This window comes from Lissotriton helveticus, chromosome 1_1, assembly GCF_964261635.1.
Source record: "Lissotriton helveticus chromosome 1_1, aLisHel1.1, whole genome shotgun sequence".
NCBI classification, from domain to species: Eukaryota; Metazoa; Chordata; class Amphibia; order Caudata; family Salamandridae; genus Lissotriton; species Lissotriton helveticus.
In genome coordinates this window covers 741,092,949-741,109,382 of record NC_136057.1, presented here as the reverse complement: position 1 = coordinate 741,109,382, position 16,434 = coordinate 741,092,949, and the positions used below count along the sequence as shown (strand labels likewise).

Sequence of the window (16,434 nt, the reverse complement as noted above, 5' to 3'; positions counted from 1 at the left end):
CCCCGTAGGCCAGTCAGTGAAGGACGGTTCCCAGCCAAGCACAAAGCTCACACTCCAGGTACCCGGCCAACCCGCACCCCGCCCCTTCGCCGTAGCCTGGTTGCACTGAGGCGTTACCTGGGGTGGTGGTTGCGGGCGCGGTTGCGAGGCTCCTCTCCCCCTGGGGCCTCGGGCTCAGCAGGCGCTGCACGGGTGGGGGTCACGGCCACACAGCGCTCCTTTAGCACAGCGCTTAACAGTGCCTCCAAGTCCTGGGCAACGACGGAGCCTCCTGCCACACAGCGCTTCGCTTCTCAGCGCTACACAGCGCGCTCAGGTCCCAGTGGCGGTGACCTCAGGGCCAGTTTCAGTGGGCTTGCGCCAGAAGCAGAGGCAATCACAGAGCCCTGGGAGGATCACGGGGCAAGCAGTGCTGAGGGCAGGCACAGCGTTGCAGGGCAAATCTTGAGAGTGTTGTTGCTGTTCCAAAGGGCAGTCTTTAAAACGCTGTGGTCCAAGGACAGGTAGTTTCCTTTAGCTTAACCCCTTCAGTGCTAATGACAAGGGTAACTCGTCATGGAGTTTCCATTGATTTCAATGGAAATTGCATGCGGAGCCATAAAACACCTTAGCATCCAAGTGGTTAAAAAGGGTGCAGTCCCAAAAAGGCAATCTTTAAAAGGTTGAAGACTCTTTAAAATGCTGTTCAAAGAAAAGTAGTTCCTTTGGGATGTTGTGGAGACACTCTGGTGGTGATGTTGCAGTCTCCCATGCAGGGCAGGATCAGCAGACAGTAGGGCAGCTCAGCAGGTTGTGGGGCAGCAGTTCCTTGGAGCAGTCAGCCTCCTTCCCAGTGGCAATCCTCTTGCGCAGCAGTCCTCACTCCAGCAGGGATTCTTCCAGGTCCAGCAGTGTAACAAGAATGTGAGGGCAGGACCCTCCCTTATATATCTTTTTAGTCTAAGGGCTAGAAAGTGGTGGAAGTCTCTGGAAGGGTCTGGGGGCAGGGGCTTCTGGAAGAGTCCAGGGTGTTCTGGTATGTTCCCTGCCTTCCCTGACCTAGCTGTCACAGTGACGAGAGACAGGCCGTTAAGGCTACAGTGGGCAGCCCGTCACAGCTCATCCCAGGGAAGAAGGTGTGAATAAAGTAAAGTAAAGTCCACATTTGTAAAGCGCACAATCACCCGTAAGGGTCTCTAGGCGCTGGGGGCCGTCGGGAAGATTAAGCGAGCTATTGCCCAGAGTCACATGGTGCTGGGCTAACCTGCCGCCGGAGCCGGGGATCGAACCGTGGTCCCCAGATTCCAGCGTCAGTCGCCCTGGCCGCGGCGCCACACCTCTTCCTGCTACCACTTCCACCTCCCAACCCAGGCAGGCTATCAGTACGCAGAGGGGAGGGGGGAGTCTGTAGCCTAATCTAAGTGTAGGCAGGAAAAGGTCCCCTTTATAAAAGTGGGATCCCTAGCGTAGTAATGCCCAACCCCTATATATCATTGGAAAGGGTTCCCCGCCCCGAGTCCAACAAGACCAAACATGATAGACTTATTAGGTCCCTGTCAGAAGTTATTCCATAAGGGGAGGTTCCCAATGTTAGCCTATTGGAGGATTAAACCTTACTGCGGCAGCAGTGGCTTGTGGCAGATATGCCAGCCTCACAAGGTTTTAGGGAAGAGCACCTGCACCTCAGCACTGTTTAGCAGTGGTGAGGCACCCAGAGTCCTAAGTCCAACAAAATATAGGATAAAAATGGGAGGCAAAAAGGGCAAAAATGTAGGGGAGACCACCCTAAGGCTGACAGGTCTAACACCACTGCACTACCCTAAACCCTAAATCTACCCCCAGTTCAACCACCTACACTACCGAATCACCAGTGTAGTGCCCTAAACTCTAAAACACTACCCTAGCATGACCCCCTATACTAATGAAACAGTATCACTATCCTAAACCTTAAATCTATGCCAGCACAACATCCTACACTACTGAAACACCACTGAACTACCCTACAACAGTACCTCAGCACGAAACCCTACACTAGAGAAACAACACTGCACTACTGTAAATTCTAAATCTGTACTGTTGCAAAACCATAGTGACTGTTTATGTACCATCTAGTAATCTATTTACTAAAGTAAAAGTCAACCAATTATGAATTCACTCAGTGTCTTTCCTTATAGTATTGTGATCATTTAGTAGATATGCATGTACGAATACAGTGCTTCAGGTTCTAGTGTTATGGAGTACTTCAAACTGCTATGCATTATGAATGTAGTGCTCTTATCACCTTCACAGTTGTTCTTCAGTCCTACAGTTTTTTTGTTAGAATTTCTATGAAATGTGTTTATATAGTAATACAAATGTATAATTTTTTTAAGTTATTAATAAATACTTATTTATGTTTATTTTTTTTACAGATATTGTTTATCATCATTAAAATAAAGTTACCATGCCGCAGAAAAAAAGAACAAGAAAAAGTCAGAAAAAGGATACTTACTTGAAAAAAACTCAACCACAAATATTGGAAGACCAACATAATGTGGCTAAAAAAAGAAAAATATCTGTTAAGACTACAAAAGACTTCATAAAAAATATTACTAGATTCAGAAAAAAAATGTGCAAAGCAGTGAAAATGTTCCAAGCACAACAAAAAGTGCAAAGAATAGGAAAGGCAAAAAAGGCAATGTAAACACAAAGGATACAACTTATAGTAAAAGAAGAGAAAATCAATAAAAAGAAATCCGCAAATAATTATTATAAAACAGAGTTGTCCATAATTTACTGAAACATGCAAAGAAATATAGAAAGAGAACACAATTTTATAAAAAGAAGAAGCAATCGAATCCATTGAATTAGATTACTATATAAACCAATCCATTTAATGAAGGCCAAAAGTAAGAGGAAAAGAGCAATCAGCAGAAGTAATTTTTGTGACATTTTTTTAGGGCAATGGAAACAGTTCAAATTCAGAGCCTTTTTTTAATGAAGAGAGTTATTTACAGAGCAATGATTTGTTGCATGCAGTTGACACCAGTGGTCGAGCTTATGGGGTTAAAAATGGTTATCCAATTGAGAAAGAGCAAATGGTTACTAGAAATGTAGAAGAAGTGATAGCTGATGAAGTTCTAGGCAGATGTCCTAAAGCCGCAGTGTACACTTGGAACTGTAGTAGTATTTGTAATGTACGACAAGAATCTATTGATAAATTACGTAATTTCTTACAAGCATATTGTAAAAACGGTGTTAAACAAAAGATGAAGGTGTTGCAAGGACTAGACCCTTGCAGAGTGAGAAGACACACTGGTTTGCAAGGTCATTCTCTGGCTTGTCTTTCTAGGAAAGTATGTCAAAGTGTTTTTCACCATTTCAGGATGTTGGCAGTACATCATACTCAAATGCGGAAGTTAGTGGGAAGATTGTATTATGCAAAAAGTCCAGCACTAAAGTTAAATGAGTTGAACAGTGCTCTTTTACGTGGGTCAGTATCAGATGTGAAAAAGGTTTGTGATGATATTGAGTTTTGTCACCTTGGTCCAGAAGAAGAGAGTGAAGAAACTCAGACATTAATAGAAGAAAATGTTGAAGAGAATGTTGAGCATAGAAAGTGAACCACTAGCTATTCTTGTTAATGGTGTGCCGACTAGGAATAAAAAAATCTGGCAGGAGTTAGTGGATGTTAGGAAAGTGCAAAAGGCAACATTGTATTTGATAAAAACCAATACATACTATAAGAATGTTTATATAGGAGAAGAAGAAATAGTTTTAGCAGAAGCTACTGAAACGTCAAGTGGACAAATTGAAAAAGTGGATATGTTAAGATGTGAAGAAATTTATGAACATTACAGTGTGCATCGACTTCATTCAAAAGAAGTGATGGGAAACACTATTGATTTGTTCCAAATGATAAAAGCAAAAGGAAGTCCCATGAGTGTATGGGAAGAGAGCTTGGAAGCTCGTTGTTTTCCACAGTTGTTCCCAACTAGAAAAGGAGGACGATATGATGAAAGTCCTGTGCAGATTCCTGCATCTGAATATCGGACAACAAGATTATGTGCAGAAGATCCAAGATTTCAACAATGTATCCCTTATATATTTCATCTTTTGTTTGAAAGTGACTTGTCTGGACATATGCACAGTATCATATTCTAAAAACTGGAATACATCTGCAAAATGTATCTGCAAAAGATTTTATGGATAAAGTGCACCAGAGAGATCATCATCTAGAATCTCAGCTCATTAATTTGATGGCATGTCAGCATGGGACTAATGAATATTGGTACCGTCTTCATGGAGAACTGAAATGTATGCTACGGAACTTAGGAACTCCAACATTGTTCCTTACCCTGAGCTGTGCTGAGTATGCTTGGGATGATTTACTAGAATTTCTTCGAGTGGCACATTCGAATATAAAAAACATTGAATACAAGACACCTGGAGAATTGTGCTCCAAAATTGGAACAGATGCGGATGATACTGTTTTTAGTTTTATTGAACAATATGCAACATGTACTGTACCCAAAAGCACAGAAGAAAACTACTTAAGAGCACAAGTGTTACGATTCCAAAGCCACCGATGTGTAAAATACTGTTGACGAAAGTACAAATCTAAGGACAAGTTCTACACTATGGGGTCGATTCCGATCCGGTAAAAAGCGCTCCGAATCGTCGTACGGAGCGTTTTTCCCCGTACGAATCGTACCTGTAAACGTCCCGTATGTACGACGAAGTACGATTCGTACCAGGAGCCGCACTCCGTACGAGTCGTACAAGACACCGTATGACTCTAATCTCCTTACGATTCTTCCTCGGAACCCGCTGTACGCGACATCTGTACGGTTCGCGGCTGGTTTTTACGACCCAGCAAGTACGATACGTGCCGGGTACGCACCGTACAACCCTTTTTCTACGGGAGCTGGAAACAGCCGTAAAAGCAGAGTTCGCGCCGAGACAGGTACGGTGCGTACCCCCCATGATTGCAGGGGTACGCACCGTACCCCTGCGATCATGGGGAGTACGAGCCATACCCCCATTGTACGATCGGTGTACGATCCGTACGCCCATTGTACGATCGGTGTATGAGCCGTACCCCCATTGTACGATCAGTGTACGAGCCGTACCCCATGTACGATCTGTGTATGAGCCGTGCCCCCATTGTACGATGGGTGTATGGCTAGTAATGTCGTACGGCATGTGTACGAGTTGTATGGTATGTGTACGAGTCATACGGTTCTCGGTTTCAGCCTTGCAATACGTACGGGTCGCGACGATTTGGACGGATTCACGGAATACGGATCGTACTTCGCGACTCGGACGGACGGGTACGAATCGTATGGAGAGGGCTCCGGATACAAATCGTACGGACGTTTTTTTCCCCGAATCGGAATCGACCCCCAAATGTCTTTTTGGATTTCCAACCCCTGTAATATCGAAATGAAGAGTGAACAGTTTTATGTCATCTTTGCGACATACTATCACAAGAAAGTCTCAGAAAAATACCTACAACTTAAGAAGAAATGAAGAGTCAAAATACATAAATGACTACAATCCAGTTATTTTATCCATGTGGAATGCTAACATGGATATTCAATATGTTGCAGACAATTCCATTGCTGTTGCTCGATATGTAACATCTTATATTAAAAAAATCAGAAAAGACAGAATTGAAAGAAATGTGGGAAGAGATTTCTCACGAGAAGTCTGTAAGTAAGAAATTATACAGTTTCAGTTTGAAGATGTTATCACATCGAAAAATCGGAGCATATGAATGCTCAGATCAGTTATCATCTGCAAGTCTATACTTCAAATCTTCAAGAATCATTTATGTGACTCTAGGTCTTGCAGCAATGCGAAATCGAGTACTGAAATCTGTACAAGAAATTGAATATTTAGCAGCAAAAGATCCAGAAAGTACAGATATTTTGAAAACGAATATGTTGCATACATATTAACCAAACAGAGTCATCATCTTGAGAACATGTGTCTCTATGAAGTGCTGCAAAACTACACTTTTAAACGGAATACTACAGAGAACATCAATAATGGAAAATATGGAGTAATTGGTTCTGAAGGATGTTTGGTGAAACAAAAGAAAGGAAATTTGATTAATCACAGGAAGCTGAGTTGTGACACTGCTGATAAAAGGGAATTTTACTATTTTGCTCATTTACAACTATTCAAACCATGGCGTTCAGAACTGGAATTACTTGGAGATTTCCAGAGCTATGAAGATTCCTTTAATGCTTGTAAAGATAGCATACATTGCAGTGCATTTTCAAATTATGTGTAAATGTTGAACGATGAAATAGATCACAAAGCTACAATTACAGCTGAGATTGCTAGAGACAGTTCTCAAGACAGTCAAAGTTCTGCTGTGCTGAGTCAAGTTCTACTAGGACAACCAATTGTTGAAAACGAAGCAGCAATCGCCATGAATGAGGTGGAAACAGCAATGTATCAAGCTCAAGAAGATGTGCCAAACTTAGGAAACTTGGAAGAACAACTAAATGTTGAGTAAAAATAAATATATGAGAAAGTGAGACAACAGATTGACCATGGGTTACTTCATGAAAAGAAAGAGTGCTCATGCATGTCATTTCAACTTATCCGAATGTATGTGAGTGGACAAGCTGTAACAGGAAATAGTTTCTTAATTAAAGTAATTACAAGTTATCTACAGAAAACAACTGAGTTATATTTGTCTTGTGTTTTCACTGCTCCAACTTGGTTGGCAGCACACAACATTAAAGGAATTACTTTACATCATTTACTAATGCCACCAGTAGAGCATGAAAACAAATTGGAATACCACAAACTAGCTGGAGAAGCTTGTTGTGAAGTTTCAAGAGTCTTGAAGAAAATGAAACTTCTCATTATTGATGAGGTAAGCATGGTATCAAACTTAATGCTTGCCTTTGTGCATTTAAGAATGCAGCAAATTCTTAAAACAGAGTATGACGTGTATAGAAAAAAACCATGTCATAGTTTTTTTACATCTACTGCAACTGACTCTTGTAAAAGGACAACCAGTATTTAAAACACTTGCGCATGAAGACACCAGAAAGTCTCTCGGTAGTGTTGGAAACGTGAACATTTGGTCATATTTTGAATACAAAGAACTCATTACAAATATGCAACAGGCAAATTATGTTGATTATGGAACTATTCTCTAAGATATAAGAATTGGACTACCGACAGAACATGGCAAACAAGCTTTACAAACTCGATTACTTTCTAATTTGTTTCCAAATGAAAATATAATTCCTGAGAAAATATACATGGAAATTGCAGATAAGAAATCTGTAATCTGCTTAATGCCAACACTGCGTGAGTGTTCTATATTCAATGAACAACTTTTGAAACTGGAAAATGAAGAAATAAGAAAAATGGAAGCCATCGATAAAATAGAACGTGAAGGGATCACTGTTATTTTGACCGAAAAATTGAATACAAAATTGGATTCTTTAGAAAAATCAATATCTAAAACTGCTGATTTAGAAAAGAATCTATATGCATGTAGGAACAGTCGGATAATTTTAAGGCGTAATTTGGATGTGGAAAATGGTTTAGCTAATGAAGCAATGGGCAAAGTTGTGGAGTTTGTTAATTATCAAAATAAAGATGGTATTGAATTCTTAAAGATTAAATTTGATCAGATTGAAGAAGTGAAACAAATTGGTCGATGTTCTGTTCGTTTTATGCTTGTTAAAGATTTATATGTCCGTAGAAAACAATTTCCATTTTCTCTGTCCTATGCAGTGACTATTCATCAATCTCAAGGTTTAAGTGTTGACAGTGCTTTGGTGAACATTGGAAATACTGTGTTTAAAGAAGGTATGGCATATGTTGCTTTGTCGTGAGTCAGAACAATATCTGGTTTGTTTTTGATTGATTTTGATGATACTAAGATTACTGCAGATGCCAACTGTGTCAAAGAGTACAACAGGTTAAGAAGAACATATGCTCCTAATTTAGCTCAATATCCTGTATTTGAAAAGCGTATGGTTTCTCAAAAAAGAAGGTATGAGAATGTCTGTAATGTAGGTGTAGAGAAGGGAAAAAACAAGATAATGTGATTGCAAGCAAAAAGAAAAAGGACACGGTTGAAGAGATTGTTGGTTTTCAGTTTGAAAATAGTTCTGGTGTCAACTGCTATGCTAATGTAGTGGCCAATGTTGTTTTTTTTCTTGAAGGTTTGCAACAGCAAATTATGGAGCGTCGTGAAAAAAGATTTTGTTCCTTGTTACATTCTGTTCATGAAAAATTGAGAACAGGTAAAAGTAAAATACAAAGCGTTTCTGATGTTTGTAATCTTTTGGATGTAAATTCTGGTTCTACACAATTTACAAAAAATATCCAACAAGATGCTCAGGAGTCTCTAATGTATACGCGTATAGTATTGGAAAATGAAGGTGTAGACATAGAGAATATTTTTGGCCTTTGTTATAAATGGGAACATCAATGTGAAAATTGTATGTATACATGTAGCACTAATGTAGACACTGAAAGATCTTATATTTGACATTACCAGACTGTAAATCAGTGTTTTCAGTAAATTAGTTAAAACTGCAAAGTGTAGGAGTGTAGGCAATGCAAATCAGAAATGTTATCAACATTATTTATCCAAAGATATGGAAATTATATAATTTTAATGATGCAACGTTGTACAGCTGACAGAAGAAAATTGGACACTTTAATAAAACATGTTGTGCCAACACAACTATCAATATCGGGAAGGACTTTTGTAGCAGTAGCAATAATTTTCCACAATGGTCCTTCAATGACATCTGGACATTACACTGCCTATCTCAAAAGTGAGAAAGGCTGGAGTCTTTGTAATGATGCTAAGTTGGTTTTCAAACAACGTTTGCCTTTTGAATTACAAAATTCCTACCTAATAGTTTTTAAAGCCAAAGTTTTAGGAAGATAATTCAGCCTCTGAGGAATTTATTATTATCATTTCATAGGATTACCATAGGACAATTTACATATAAATGACAGCAAAAATACAATTTGGCCTCAAGGAAAAGTATTTGTTTGAATTATGGACTTTTTGTTGCACATTGTCTCGGTGTATAATTTTAACTGGCATCATTTATAGTGTTTATAAGTTTAAGTTATAACATTTTCTTAGCAGTAATCATTTTATATATGTGGGATTTGTATTGTCTAGTATTTTACTATAGATGGAATGATGGTTTTTTTAAACAATCTAATTGATTGTTTTTTTTGCCCGCTGTTATGTGATGAGTACGATTGAAATCACTATTTGTAGTGAAATTCAATATATTCTGAGAACAGCAAAAACGGCAAAGAAATTACTTTGTAAAATTATAAAATTATGATGTGCTATTTAAAATGTATTATTACATGTTATAACTATTTTTTTTCTTTCACAGATCCTAATTTTAAGATATCAAAATTAACACCATTTAGATAATAAAAAACAAGTGAATAAAATGTGTACCGTTTTTTACGTGTATTACTGTTGAGGTAAGTTTTAGTAAGTCTTAAAATGCACAATGGGCTGTGTTTCCACACAGTCGAAGAAAAGGAAGATGGATGGACTAGATTTGTGTCACAAAATTCTAATGCAGATAAGTATAAAACAGGGGACCGCTTAAGAACACCTGTCTGCAAGATACATGGTATAGTAGAGAATAGACTGATATGGTTGTTTTGCAGGTGTTGATAATTTTAGAATGAAAAGAATTGAAACTCTTTAACTTAAACCACATCACTGAGTGTTTTTGCACATGTCATATTAGGCCGCATCCCTTCCCTTCAGTAATATATAAATATGTCGTATCAGTTCCCTAAAACGTAAGTAGTTGTAAATGTATTGTGTTCTCTGTTATCAGTACAGAAATGTACTCCTATAATAACAATTGGCCTAGCCATTAACTCTTTTTCTTATTTATAAGGTGAAGAAAAAGCATTCTGTATACCTTTTCTTTTCCATGTAAATATAATCTCAATATACACAGCACTTTGCTTTGAAAATGTGTTCTATAGGTTTTGCTGTGCGTGTTTGCACAGAAGACAGATAGAACAAGACACATCTCCAGATTTATCAGAAATCATAAATCTGGACATGTTTGTGAATGCTGCACCATCCTCCTATTGGTGTAGCAAAGCACAATGAGGAAAATTGTTTTCACTTTTCCTCATTTTTTCACTTTCAATATATGCTACAAGGCACAACATATATTGAAGGAAAGAAATGCCTTTTCTGATTGTTTTTGTGCAGGAAAGTATCCCTTTCTGCACAAAAACAATCTCCGCATGACACGGACATCCTTGCACCCTGGTGGAAAGGTGCCTGTGTCACCACATGGCTGCAGTTTAAGCAGCTGTGCAAAGTGAAGCACAGACCTGCAACATATTTATATACATACGTTGCATCCCTGCGCTTGGGAAGTACCACAGCATGCTGTAGTTAAACAGTTTATAGTGTCATGCTGCAGCAGTTCCTTTAATTTTGCACTTATGCATTCACCATACATCACAAATGTATTTTTACAGTCAATTATGCACTACACATACATTCATCTAAACTTTCACACACTAGCATAATAGTTTAGCTCTTTCTTTAACCAGAGTAGTTAGATCTGAAAATAACTTTTTTTTTCTTTTTGTTGTTTTGGTTTTATTTTGGATTTTTTTTGTTTTCGTAAAACAGGGAAAAAATGTGAATTGGGAAAAGAGAACTAAAAACTGGGAGAAGAGGAGAAAAGAAAACTAATACTGGTGGTGGTCAACAGCTCGACACACCAGATCCACTGACTGCTCCCCATACGCAATCAGACGCCCGCATTTTATGCATGACATTCTTAGTTTCCCAAATTGGGGACGGATGTCAGGCTGTGTTGTAGAGCTTCCTGGTGTTGCTCCACTGGTACTCGGGACTGCCGACGAATCAGAAGGAGTCTCCCTCAATCTTCTTAACTCCTCCCTGGCATAGTTGATGGGATGTCTGGTTTGCAAGTGCTTGCGCATACTTACAGTTCCGCAAGAATATTTCTTTGTGGGGTCTCCCCTTGAAAGCACAGTCTTGCAAATGCGACAGGTGACTTTGGTCGCATTTACCTTCTTCAATCCAGGTGGATATGTAAAAAATTTCCATACACTACTGCTGTACCTTTCTTTTGGGAGAGCTTCAGCAACAAATTCCTGCTCTGAAGAGTGTTCTGAATAAGAAGAAGCAGGTTGATGGGCATCCATAGTTGAATGAAGTGTATATCTTCTTCAACAAGAAAGAAACAGAAGATCTTCTGAGGAGCTCTTTCCCTAGAAAAAGTTCTGAGAAGAGTGATTGAAATGGGTGGGGTCCTTCAATAGTTTCAATAGGAAGTGTAATGAACCAATCAAATCTCTTTTTTTGAAGTCACATAGGGTGTGCGTAGGATGCGTGTAGGATGCGCGCACTCAGCACGCACCCTGTCCGTACCAGGCTCGCACCCAGCGCGACTTCACGAAATTGCATCAAAAAGTGATGTACTTTTTAAGAAAGTTAAACAATAATAAGATAATTTCTTGTCTTAATATTTATATTAAATATATATAAATTAGTTTTTCAATGCGCACCCACTGCATTCGATATGCATATGACGTCACGCGCTACCGCGCGTCTGTCCCGTTGCGTAATACGTACATCTCGCGTATGCGCCAGAAGTCGCGCACAAGTCACATAGCAACCGCGTTGGAAAAGTCGTATCCATCGCACACCCTACACGGATCCTAGACAGCGACCCTAAAATGGCGGACACGTTTCGCGCAGTAAACGAGCAGGGTGCTCGTAGGGGGCGCGACTCCAAAAAAAAGGAAAAAAATAATAAAAATAATTTAAGTATATTATAAACAATATAAAATAATGAACAAAAACATGTTATGTAAAAAATATTTAATAAAAAAATGTGGAAGGTAATTTAAAAAATAACATATCAAAAAATAAAAAGATTTAAAAAATGTAGTTAGAAAATATTAAAAAAAAATATATATTTACAAATTATCATTTAAAAAATCTTTGAAATTCACTAAAGAAACCATAGGTTTTGCATATGTTATAGTTAGGAATTAGCATTTAAAAAACCTTTGAAATGCACTGAAAAAACCTTAACTATAACTCACGCGCCCGCAATCCACTGCTGATGATGTCACATATTACATCATTCATGACATGGTCAGTGACATCACTGATGACATCTCTGATGACATCTCAAATGACATCACTGATGACATCATCCACGTGACAATCAGATACACCCCATCAAACACTAGTATAACCTTTCATCACCCACTGTAAAATACAGAGTACTATATTTGAATCCATTGACACACCAATACAAGTTTCTAAAAACCCACTCAGTGTTTCCTAGAACTACACACACATCTAATCACTTACCTATAGATTCACTCATACATGCTGTCAATGATCAATAGAACACTATCAAATAAACTTATACAGCTATATCGACATTACACACCAGCACACATCCTATTCAGTTATGAAGTCATCCTACTCACTTATGCAAACAATAGATCATACTTACATTTACTCAGCTACACACTTATACAAACACCACTTTATTTATTCATATAGATAGTAACTCATACTTAGTGTGTTATAAAATCACTATTGCAAGTATACAGTTATCCATACAGTCACTCATGCAATCACTGAGTCTTATGTATACTTATTTATATGATGATATGATATGATGATATGATAGATGTATTTATAGAGCGCGCGTTCACCAACAGTTTCTTGGTGCTTAGTGGAAAAAGCGTGAACATGTGCAGCGGGAGAGCCATTAATCGAAAGCCAGGGAGAAAAGCCACGTCTCGAGGGATTTTCTAAACATGGGGTAGGAAGGGATTTGGCATAGTTCAGGGGGTAGAGAGTTCCAGAACTGAGGTGCCAGGAACGTGAATCGAAGTCCACCATGTTTTTTCCGTTTAAAAGAATGCGGGGTCAGGAGATTAGAGCTGGCAGAGCGAAGGGCACGGAGGGAACATAGCGCTGAATTCTATTGGCGATGAAGGCTTGCGCGTAGGATGACAGGGCTCTGTGGATCAGACAGCCCAATTTGAAGAGACAGCGCTGGGCTACCGGGAGCCAATGAAGGCTCTTAAGCAGAGGTTTCACATGGTGTGATCTAGGTTGTCTGTACACCAGTCTGGCTGCTTGATTCTGCACCAAATGAAGCCGCTCTAGCTGATATGCGGGAATTCCTTCATAGAGTAAATTAGCATAATCAATGCGTGACATAACTAAGGCCAGGGTGACTTAAATAAGGGCCTCAGAGGAAAGAAATCTGGATCCTGCGTAAATGGAAAAAGCAGGCAGAGACCACCGAGGTAATCTGAGTCTTCAGTGTGAGATCGCTGCTTATAGTGACACCAAGGCTTTTGACCATGCTAACTGGAGAGGGTGGAAGACCCATAGAAGGGGGCCAAAATTTGGAGTTCCAAGGGTTGGCTGAGGTCCTTGTGAGAACAAGCTCCGTCTTGTCCGGATTTAATTTTAACTGGTTTAGATTCATCCAGTTTCTAATGAAGGGTCATGGTAGACCGGAAGGTCTCCATTGCAGAGGGTGACGCGTCAATGGTAAAAACAAGCTGGAGGTCATCAGCATAGTTAAAAATAGCTACTTCTCTCCTCCGTAGATCTAAAATCAGTGGCAGAATATACAGATTGAAGAGGAGCGGGGAGAGAGAGGGGCCCTGGGGGACCCCACAAGTGAGTCTCCTTTTCTCTGAGGAGAAACCGGAGAGGCGCACAGCTTGATGGCGGTTGTTAAGGAAGGAGGAGATCCATTTTAGTGGGAGGCCCTGGATGCCGGCGCTCTCGACCCGCTCGACCAATAAGTTGTGGTCGACGGTGTTAGAGGCCGCCGACAGATCCAGGAGCACCAGTGCCAGCGAGATGTTATTGTCCGCCCCCTTCCTGAGCTCATCATGGATCGCAAAAATAATGGACTCGGTGGAATGTTCAGGTCTGATCCCCACTTGGTGTGGGTCTAGGTAGCGTGAGTGTTCCACAAATGTACTCAGTCAGCTTGCAACATGAGACTCCAGAATTTTACCCAAAAAGGGTAATAGCGAAATTGGTCGAAAGTTGCTGAGTACAAGGGGATCTGCACCTACCTTTTTTAAGAAAGGTGTAAGTTCAGCGGTCTTAAAGAGATTGGGGACGATGCCCGTGGCGAGGGAATGATTAAGGAGGGATAAGGGGGGTTCGGGAAGTTGGACGAAGATCTCCCGGGCAATGTGGGGGGGACAACTGTCTGTCGGGGAACCCGAACTGACCCTTTTAAGGAGGGAAAGGAAGGCCACCTGAGTGATTGGTGGAAAAAGGTCAAAAGAGAGAGAATTACAGTGCCCCGGGGCACGGTCTGGTGGGGAGGAGATCCTGGGGATACTGGCTTTGATACTGGTGATTTAGTCACTAAAATAAGTGTTCAGGGAGTCACAGAGGAGTTGTGAAGGGACAAGTCTGGTGGTGATACGGTCAGGTTTGACAAGTTCATCCACAATGGAGAAAATGTCTTTGGCTTTATTAGTGGAGTTAAGGACTTTCAGTGAAAAGTAATCTGATTTAGCTTTTAGGATGGCACCTTAGTAGTCTTTAAGGGCTAGCGTAAAGATGGATTTTTTCATAGGGCAATAGTCCTGTCTCCACTTACGCTCAGATTGGCGCAAGGCCAGTTTCATTTCCTTGAGGTTGTTGGTAAATCAACGCTGAGCGTCTTGTGGCCTCTTACATTTGATCTTTCTAAGGGGAGCAAGTCTGTCTCTAGCTACAGCCAGCCAGGCATTGATGTTTTCTGCCTGGACATGGGGAGAAGCCAGCTGGCCATTGGGCAGGGAGGCGGAAGGCATAGAGGTGGCTAAAAGGGAGCAGAGCTTGGAAATGTCAAACCGGTTCCAGTTCCTGGCCAGGCCAGAGCCGGAGGGGGGCCTTTAATGGTGGGGGTAATTGGAATTGAGAATGAGACAAAATGGTGATCCGACCAGGTGCAGGGAGAGACCTGTATGGCTGTGATCTTCAAGTTTGATGTCCATACCTGGTCCAGAATATGCCCTTTGGTGTGAGTGGCTGCCTTGATATGCCGGGCAAAGTTCATCCCAATCAGTAACTCAGAAAAAGCTACCGAGCAGGGACTTTCATGCGCGTCATACGGCCAGTAATTAAAATCGCCCATAATCAGTACCCTAGCATGGTTTATGGCTAGTTCGGCTATAGTGTTTGCAAAGGTTTGTGGGAATGTAGGCATGTGACTAGGGGGTCTGTAAACTAAAGCACAAGCAAAAGAGTAGGAGATTGAATCAAACTTAAAAAGTAGACAATCTACAGAGGGAATTTGTGAAGTAGATAGGGAAGTGAAGTTGTGAGATTGTGATATTTTGGCCGCAATCCCTCCCCCGGCTATACAACAACTGTCACATATACTGTGTTTTATATTTCTACTTTGTTGGACATGTTTTGTTGAGAAATATATTTACTTGTCACTACACCCATAAACACATTCACTTACCCAAACAACTGTTTCCACGTGCAGTTTTAACCTCATATATCTACTAAATCAACTATTTACACATCTTTGGACAGTCACACACCTCCCACCCAACCATACACACATTCACTCTCCCATACAAATACTCAGTTAACTAATCAATAAATAATATAGACTTTCACATAGCAAGTAACTAACTGGTGCAGCAGTTTACACAACAACTGACAAAGTGGTACAGATATTCACACAGTTTAGTCACTATCCAATTCCAATATATTTAGTGAGACACTATAAATATTCAAGTAAACAGTCAATCACACTGCTAGTAAATCCTCCATCCAGATATTTATATATTCACTAATTTTTCAATGCAGATTGCTATATATATATATAATACATATTTAAATAACGAACCAAACCACATTCACTGGATGATGTCATCAGTGATGTCATCAGTAATGTCATCAGTGATGTCAATGACCATGTCATGAATGATGTAATATGTGACATCATCAGCAGTGGATTGCGGGCGCGTGAGTTATAGTTAGTACAACTAACTATAGCGGGGCAATTTCAATGGTTTTATACGAGTGAAATGTCTAGCTAACTATAACACCCCTAAAACCTATGGTTTTTTCAGTGTATATATATATATACATATATATATATACATATACACACATGCACAAATCTATGTATGCATGTGTATATACGTATGTATATTTAAACCTTTTATATATATTTATTTATATTTATAAACCGTGTTTACACGTACCTTTAAAAATGTTCTTACGCATATGCCTTTAACACGCATGCTTATACAACAAAAATGTAAGTATTTTTGGTTATTTAGTGAGAATAGGCAAGGGTGGAATTCCCCCTCCCTGGGGAATTTACTCCAGCCAACTCGTAATGAGGGCTTAAACTTTCAGATAACATAAGGCAG

General features: G+C 40.0%; 1 protein-coding gene across 5 annotated transcripts in view; it reads right to left on the bottom strand.

Annotated features, from left to right (window-relative positions):
- Window positions 1-16,434, bottom strand: part of NELL2 (neural EGFL like 2) — a 1,115,698-nt gene that overhangs the window by 541,193 nt on the left and 558,071 nt on the right. The window lies entirely within an intron of this gene.